We start from the raw sequence: 9,378 nt of genomic DNA on the forward strand, positions 1-9,378 counted from the left end.
AGATAAGCGTAGTGTGGCACTGCGTTGAATCTAGCAAACGTTGTTCGTCCGAGCAGTGCGTGGTAGCCGCTGCGCAATGGGACGATGTCGAAGATTAACTCCTCGCTTCAAAATTGTCCGGAGAGCCGAAGACCACTTCCAGCGTGATTGAGCATGTACAGCGGGCCTCGACGCCTGGAATGACTCCTTTGAAGGTAGTCTTTGTTGGTTTGATTCATGAGGGGTCAATGCCCATCTTCCGCACCGTGTCTTGATAGAGCAGGTTAAGGCTGCTACCGCCGTCCATCAGGAATCCTGTTAAGTGGAACCCGTCAATAATTGGGTCTAGGACTAGTGCCGCTGAACCGCCGTGGCGGATGCTAATTGGGTGGTCTCGTCGATCGAAGGTGATCGGGAATGATGACCACGGATTGAACTTTGGGGTGACTAGCTCTACCACGTAGACGTCCCTGAGTGCTCGCTTGCGCTCCCTTTTGGGGATGTGTGTAGCGTATATCATGTTCACCGTTTTGACCTGAGGGGGAAATTTCTTCTGCCCTCCAGTGTTCGGCTGCCGGGGCTCTTCGTCCTCGTCCTCACTTTGTGATCCCATTTCTTTGTTTTCGGCATTCAACTTGCCAGCCTGCTTGAAAACCCAACAATCCCTGTTGGTATGATTGGCTTGCTTATCCGGGTGCCGTGTATTTGGCACGGACGGTCGAGTATGCGGTCTAGGCTGGAAGGTCCTTCATTGTTTCTTTTGTAGGGCTTCTTCTGTTGGCCGGACTTGGATCCACTAAATCCGGCGTTAACTGTGGTGTCATCAGTGTTGTTATCATTGCTTCGGCGTTTGTGCTTATTGCGCCGGAGCTTGCCAGTGTTATTTTTGGCCTCAGAGGGGCCTGTCTCGCTGGCGGTGTTGTTACTACAGGCCAGCCAACTGTCCTCTCCCGCGCAAAAGCGGGTCATGAGTGCCGTGAGGGCTATCATGGACTTCGGATTTTCTTGGCCGAGGTGGCGTGCTAGCCATTCGTCACGGATGCTGTGTTTGAAGGCTGCTAAGGCCTCGGCGTCCGGACAGTCAACTATCTGGTTCTTTTTGGTTAGGAATCTAGTCCAGAATTTTCGAGCTGATTCTCTAGGTTGTTGAACTATATGACTTAAGTCATCGGCGTCTGGCGGCCGGACATAGGTTCCTTGGAAGTTGTCTAGGAAAGCTTCTTCCAAGTCCTCCCAGCTGCCGATAGAATTTTCAGGCAGGCTGTTAAGCCAGTGTCGAGCTGGCCCTTTGAGCTTTAGTGGGAGGTATTTAATGGCGTGGAGATCATCTCCTCTAGCCATGTGGATGTGGAGGATAAAGTCCTCGATCCATACTGCAGGGTCGGTTGTGCCGTCGTATGATTCCATATTGACGGGCTTGAACCCCTCGGGGAATTCGTGGTCCAGTTCTTCATCTGTAAAGCAGAGAGGGTGTGCGGCGCCTCTATATCGGGTTGCATCGTGGCGTAGTGCCGATGGAGTCCGTCAGCGGTGTTCGGCCCGGGCGTGGTTAGAATTATCACGTCCGAATAAGTAGCCCTCCTCGTGCCTCGAGGCACGCCCTCGCGATCCGTAGATTTATCTTGTGTGTCCTGTTCTATCGTCCAGGATTTGATGGAGGTCGTATGTGTGACCCCGAACTCTTCCATCTCTGTTTTTGTGAGGCGGTGGGGCAGGCTGATGTTTTGCCTGAGTTGCCGCTTTGTCCCGGCCGCGGGGTGGACGGTCGGCCGTCCTATCTCGACCACGCGGTGGTCGTTCCGCATTACGCGAGGGAGATGTGTGTTTCGGTGCCTCCTCATCAAATTGAGGTAGCAGTCTGCTTTCGGGTAGCTCTTGACTGGGCGCTTGAGGCTGTATTCTTCGGCTATCAGGATGACGGTCCATCTGTCAACGAGCAGGTCTTGTTCATCTTGAAGCTGCTGCTGCTATTTCTTTTTCAGGTTCCTTGCTGTGGCTATGAGCTGGAGTTTAAAACGCTCCTGCTCCAGAGGGTCCTCCGGCACAATGAAGTCTTCGTTGCCGAGGCTTGTCTCCTCTCCAGAGGGTGGATGGTAACTATCGTCCTCCGAGTTATCTTCTATGGCCTGTTCATCGGGGTTGTCTTGTGTGTTGTCATGTCCCTCCTGTTCGGATGCAGCGCCGACAGGATCTTCATTGTTTTTGGCGTCGCCCAGAGTACTATTTTCTCCGATGTCAGTGTTGCCGTCCTTTGAGTGACGAGGCTTAGAACGGCGTTTGGGGCGCCAGCGCTTGGACTGCGTCTCAGAGGGTTTGTTCTTATCCAGCTCTTCTTTGTCGTCGCCAGATCCTTTAGGTGTATCAACCATGTACACATTGTATGAAGAGGTGGCCGTCCAATGCCCAGTTAATGGCGGGTCTTGGCCTTGCTCCCTGTCAGCATTGTCGTCCATACCGTCGATGTCTTCGGAGCCATAGTCAAGCACGTCGGTTAAGTCATCGACGGTGGCTATGAAGTGGGTGGTGGGTGGGAAGCAAAATTCCTCATCGTCCGCCTCTAGCTCGAACCGGACATAGTTCGGCTGTGAGTCTTCCTCCAAGGACAAGTTCTTCAAAGAATTTAGTACATCACCCAAAGGCGAATGCTGGAAGATGTGTGCGGCGCTAAATTCGAAAATCGATAACCGATCTAGCTCGGTGTCCGCAGGCACACTTAATCCGGAACGTGTAGCCGGAGACCAGACCGGAGTTCCGTCAACGCAAGCATTGTTGGATGTAGACTCCGTGTATGGCTCCAACGCCGCGGACTTTATGGCCTCGGAGGGGATAATCTGCTTCGGTACTGAGGCTGTTGCAGCAGCAGGATCCATCTCCTGGGTGTGCTCCGATGACAGATTTAAGTCATGTTCATCGGAGAGAAGGGGAGCGATCGTCGCGGACTCAAATCCATCGAAGATCAAGTCTCCACGGATATCCGTGACGCAGTTCAAGCTTCCAAATCTGACCTGATGGCCAAGGGCGTAGCTATCGGCCTTGTCCAGACGGCCAAAAGAGTTGGCCCGCAGTATGAAGCCGCCAAACACAAAGATTTGTCCTGGGAGGAAGGTTTCTCTCTGGATGGCGTCATTACTGACGATCGAAGGGGCCATCGAATCCTTTCATCGACGGCACAGTGGAACTCTCAATGAAAGCACCAATGTTGGTGTCAAAACCGGCGGATCTCAGGTAGGGGGTCCCGAACTGTGCGTCTAGGATTGATGGTAACAGGAGACGGGGGACACGATGTTTACCCAGGTTCGGGCCCTCTCTATGGAGGTAATACCCTACTTCATGCTTGATTGATCTTGATGAATATGAGTGTTACAAGAGTTGATCTACCACGAGATCATAATGGCTAAACCCTAGAAGTCTAGCCTGTGAGTATATGGTAATGAATCTGTCCTATCCGGACTATGCCCTCTGGTTTATATAGACACCGGAGAGATCTAGGGTTACATGGAGTCGGTTACATAGGAGGGAATGTTCATAGTCGGCCGCCAAGCTTGCCTTCCACGCCAAGGAGAGTCCAATCCGGACACGGGTATAGTCTTCGTGTCTTCACAGCCCATCAGTCCGGTCCACGGATAACAGGCCGGACGCCCGAGGACCCCTTAGTCCAGGACTCCCTCATGGGGCGTTCCCTACTGAAACCATCATGCTTGTTGTGAGAAGCTCTGGTTTGTGAGATGCATATACCCAAACCTGCCCCAAATGGGACAAAAATTTACCATGGCATGTTGATGCCACTCCATGATAGCATGCCAAGTTTCATGAATTTCAGACGAGTTTTGGATTTACTAGAATTTAAAAACAAGGTATCTGAATGTTTGCAGCCGAGTGACGGTGGCAGGGTGTTTGACATTCATTCCCATTTCTGGCATGGGACCTAAGCATGCACCCAAGGACAAAGATTTGATTTTTCAACCAATTTATATGCACTGGAGCATGTGCATGTAGTTCAAATTTGAATTATGCACATAAATGCATTGAAAACTCACTTAATGCATAAAAATGTCCAAACGAACCCCGAAAAATCACAAAAGACAACACAACACTCATGTTGTTCTATATTGACACGAGAAAAACTTTGAAAGCAATATGATGCAATGGATATCGTTTCGTCCCCAAAGGTGGGGCATTCCCTACCGAACCATCATGCTTGTTGTGAGAAGCTTTGGTTTGTGAGAAGCATATACCCAAACCTACCCCAAATGGGACAACAAATTTACCACGACATGTTGATGCCGCTCCATGATAGCATTCGAAGTTTCATGAATTTCAGACGAGTTTTGGATTTACTAGAATTTAAAAACAAGGTATCTCAATGTTTGCAGTTGAGTGATGGTGGCAGGGTATTTGACATTCATTCCCATTTCTTGCATGGGACCTAAGCATGCACCCAAGGACAAAGATTTTATTTTTCTACCAATTTATATGCATTAGAGCATGTGCATGTAGTTCAAATTTGAATTATGCACATAAATGCATTGAAAACTCACTTAATGCATAAAAATGTCCAAACGAACCCCGAAAAATCACAAAAAATAACACAACACTCCAGTTGTTCTATGTTGACACGAGAAATTTTTTGAAAGCAATAAGAGGCAATGGATATCGTTTCGTCCCCAAAGGTGGGGCGTTCCCTACCAAAACCATCATGCTTGTTGTGAGAAGCTCTCGTTTGTGAGAAGCATATACCCAAACCTGCCCCAAATGGGACAAAAAATTTACCACGGCATGTTGATGTCGCTCCATGATAGCATGACAAGTTTCATGAATTTCAGACAAGTTTTGGATTTACTAGAATTTAAAAACAAGGTATCTCAATGTTTCCGGCCGAGTGACGGCGGTAGGGTGTTTGACATTCATTCCCATTTCTTGCATGGGACCTAAGCATGATCCCAAGGACAAAGATTTGATTTTTCAACCAATTTATATGCATTGGAGCATGTGCATGTAGTTCAAATTTGAATTATGCACATAAATGCATTGAAAACTAACTTAATGCATAAAAATGTCCAAACGAACCCTAAATAAATCCAATTCTTTTAGGACACACATATAGTTGCATGTTCACTGCAGATAAAAGGTCTAGCAATTCAAACACCGTCCATGGCCGCTGTGACCCCTTTATGTAATTCAAATCAAGACGAAAAATCAAGTAGATCCCACACAGTTTATTATAACCAACCGTGTGAGATGCAGCACAAAATATCTTGGAGCACCGTCGGAGTATAGTACGCATACGGCTTACGCGAGAAGGTGCAACAGCTATAGTCCACAGCCCGCTCTGAATAAGGGTCCGTGTCTGATGACACTTTGCGCGCTAGTTTTTTTGCTGAAGCGATTCCAAATTTTCAGCTTCCGCGGAAATATCTACCTTCCCGCCCCCTCCCCCTTACCAAAAGCCACATTTCCCCTGTTTCCGCCTTCCTTTCCAAGTTGAAACCTTCACTCCTTGCTTGCAGCGCCGCCTCCTCGCCGACGGCCCTCCTTCACGCTGCTCGGCCTCGCCTATCCAGGCAGGTAACCCACACCCGACCCCCATCCTCCTCCTCCTTCCACATCCCACATGCCCTGACCGTCGGCGCGAGCGCGACACCTTCCACCCAAATCACCGACCCCTCCACCAAATAAGTGCCAGCCTAAGCCATGGTGCATGCAGTATAGCCAGGATCTCAAGGAGCATTTGGCAGCGGAGAAGCAAATCATGGCCGCACACGCGGATGAGGTCGTGATGGTTGCCATTTATGCCGACCCCCAGATCTTGGAGGAGCACCTCGCTGTTGAGGCAACCATTGATGCCTCACGCGCCGCTGCCGCGACGCGGTTGGCTGCTTTAAACGACAGTTCATGGCATTTTCTCGAGGTCACCGTCGGTGCCTTCGACGAAGACTGCGAGGTGTTTTCTCAGCATGCACGTGCTTACCTCATCTCGAGAGCCAGCAGGTTAGTGCCCGAAGCGGCTCAGGCAACTCACCACTACAATGAGGGCACCCACGATGCGGAGGCCTCGCCCTCTTCCATGTCCAGGGAGCCAATCGTCATCAATATCTCCGACAATGAGGAGTAGCTTGTCTTATTAGCTCACTATAAGGACCCATGTTCAGTTTGCTAGCTACTGCCTTTCCTTAACAAATTCTAGTGAATTGTGCTATCTACTTTTACCATGCAATCTTATGCTATAGTGTATATGTACTATATGTCATGCAATGTGGTGTTCAGTGAACTGCTTGGTTCAATTCTGCAAATGTGATGTTCAATTCTTCAGGGTGCAATATTTCCTAGTTGTTAAGCATGCTTGGTTTGGTTAACTGCCTGATCTTCTATTACGAGTATGTTATATTGTGCAATGTGGTGCTCAGTTAACGTTTGGTTCATTTGTTGTGGTGTTTAGTTAACTGCTTGGTTCAATTCTGCAATGCGATGTTCAATTATTGTGGCCGCATTCTGTTATTGTATACCATGTGAGAAATAAATCGAATTTGGCTGTACTAAATACATGAGAAACAAATACAATTGCTATATTTCCAAGTTGTTAAGCATGCTTGGTTTGGTTAACTGTCTGATCTTCTATTAGGAGTATGTTATATTGTGCAATGTGGTGCTCAGTTAACGTTTGGTTCATTCGTTGTGGTGTTTAGTTAACTTCTTGGTTCAATTCTGCAATGCGATGTTCCATTGTTGTGGCTGCATTCTGTTATTGTATACCATGTGAGGAATAAATTGAATTTGGTTGCACTTAATACATGAGAAACATATACAAGTGCTATATTTCCTAGTTCTTAATCATGCTTGGTTTGGATAAATGGGTTTTCCATGTGGCTTGAATTAATCTGATGAATCTGCAATGTGCTTATTTTTCATCAACATATTTTACTGATAGCTGATGTCTACTACACAACCTTCTTCTTGTAGACGTTGTTGGGCCTCCAAGTGCAAAGGTTTGTAAGACAGTAGAAAATTTCCCTCAAGTGGATGACCTAAGGTTTATCAATCCGTAGGAGGCGTAGGATGAAGATGGTCTCTCTCAAGCAACCCTGCAACCAAACAACAAAGAGTCTCTTGTGTCCCCAACACACCCAATACAATGGTAAATTGTATTGGTGCACTAGTTCGGTGGAGATATGGTGATACAAGTGGTATATGGATAGTAGATAAAGGTTTTTGTAATCTGAAAATATAGAAACAGCAAGGTAGCTAATGATAAAAGTGAGCACAAACGGTATTGCAATGTGTTGAAACAAGGCCTAGGGTTCATACTTTCACTAGTGCAAGTCCTCTCAACAATAATAACATACTTGGATCATATAACTATCCCTCAACATGCAACAAAGAGTCACTCCGAAGTCACTAATAGCGGAGAACAAACGAAGAGATTATGGTAGGGTATGAAACCACCTCAAAGTTATTCTTTCCAATCAATCCATTGGGCTATTCCTATAAGTGTCACAAACAGCCCTAGAGTTTGTACTAGAATAACACCTTAAGACACAAATCAACCAAAACCCTAATGTCACCTAGATACTCCAATGTCACCTCAAGTATCCGTGGGTATGATTATACGATATGCATCACACAATCTCAGATTCATCTATTCAACCAACACATAGAACCTCAAAGAGTGCCCCAAAGTTTCTACCAAAGAGTCAAGACGAAAACGTGTGCCAACCCCTATGCATAGATTCCCAAGGTCACGGAACCCGCAAGTTGATCACCAAAACATACATCAAGTGGATCATAGAATACCCCATTGTCATCACAGGTATCCCACGCAAGACATACATCAAGTGTTCTCAATTCCTTAAAGACTCAATCCGATAAGATAACTTCAAAGGGAAAACTCAATCCATTACAAGAGAGTAGAGGGGGAGAAACATCATAAGATCCAACTATAATAGCAAAGCTCGCAATACATCAAGATCATATCACCTCAAGAACATGAGAGAGAGAGAGAGATCAAACACATAGCTACTGGTACATACCCTCAGCCCCAAGGGAGAACTACTCCATCCTTGTCATGGAGAGCACCGGGATGATGAAGATGGCCACCGGAGAGGGATTCCCCCTCCGGTAGGGTGCCGGAACGGGTCTAAATTGGTTTTTGGTGGCTACGGAGGCTTCTGGCAGCGGAACTCCCGATCTATTGTGCTCCCCGAAGTTTTTAGGGTATATGGGTATATATGGGAGGAAGAAGTACGTCGGTGGACCTTCGGGCTGTCCACGAGGCAGGGGGTGCGCCCAGGGGGGTGGGTGCGCCCCCCACCCTCGTGGGCAGCCCGGGACTCTCCTGGTCCAACTCCGACACTCCGTGGGCTTCTTCTGGTCCAAAAATAAGTTCCGTGAAGTTTCACGTCAATTGGACTCTGTTTGATTTTCCTTTTCTGCGATACTCTAAAACAAGGAAAAAACAGAAACTGGCACTGGGCTCTGGGTTAATAGGTTAGTCCCAAAAATCATATAAAATAGCATATAAATGCATATAAAACATCCAAGGTTGATAATATAATAGCATGGAACAATCAAAAATTATAGATACGTTGGAGACGTATCAATAGCATGTGAACCCTTACTTATCCTGATGACTAACTACCTTATATGTGTTGCGGGGAAACAATGGAAAGCACTGAGGTTTACAAGATGGTACTAACTATTATACCTTGCCTTTTTATTCCTTTGTCCATTTCCAATATAGAGAAGATATTTATGCACATCCTTGTTTTCCGGGTTCACTGATGATTACCTCTCAAACCACCTCTGTGGTCAGGAGGCGAGGAAAGTTTTCATACAACACCCACGGTTCAATATTGAAGTGTTCCTGAAGAGGTCGAAGGATGGACAGTCAATCATCCACAGGCACTGGCCTAAAGTTGCAAAGACCTTCAACATGAATGAAGGCTCAATATTCACCTTCCGCTTTAGCAGTTTGCTAGATGAGATGCATCTCTCTATGTACCGTCTATGATGTTAATTTTGAAAGGTTCTAGATGTTGGATGTGAAACTTGTTGCTGGTGCAGTTGTGTAATGGGGTAGCTGAGTGCTAAAGCTATATCAAGTTGTACTCCAATGTATTTCAATTATGAAATCTTGCTTCCTTAATATGGAAATGGAATATATTATGCGCTTAATATGAATGTCAATTAGATTAGTAAATGGAGTATTAATAATAGGGCAATTAGCCCACTAATTGGCCAATTAGCTTGCTAATTGGGTTTTCCTATTGCAAGCGGTTATTGAGAAAACACCATGGGTAATGACCTCAGGCAACGCACACAGTTTCTAGGAATAAACCGTGTTGGATCAATGAACAATCACACACGACATTCTCTTGAAAACTGTTTGCGTTACGCCACCTTGCG

The 9,378-nt window shown here is 46.6% G+C and overlaps 1 pseudogene; it reads right to left on the reverse strand.

Moving 5' to 3' along the window:
* Positions 1-214: 214 nt before the first annotated feature.
* Positions 215-3,128, reverse strand: LOC147973003 (uncharacterized; annotated as a pseudogene).
* Positions 3,129-9,378: the final 6,250 nt, after the last annotated feature.

Source organism: Triticum urartu, chromosome 5A (genome assembly GCF_056163025.1).
Source record: "Triticum urartu cultivar PI428250 chromosome 5A, HENAU_Tu73, whole genome shotgun sequence".
Lineage (NCBI taxonomy): Eukaryota > Viridiplantae > Streptophyta > Magnoliopsida > Poales > Poaceae > Triticum > Triticum urartu.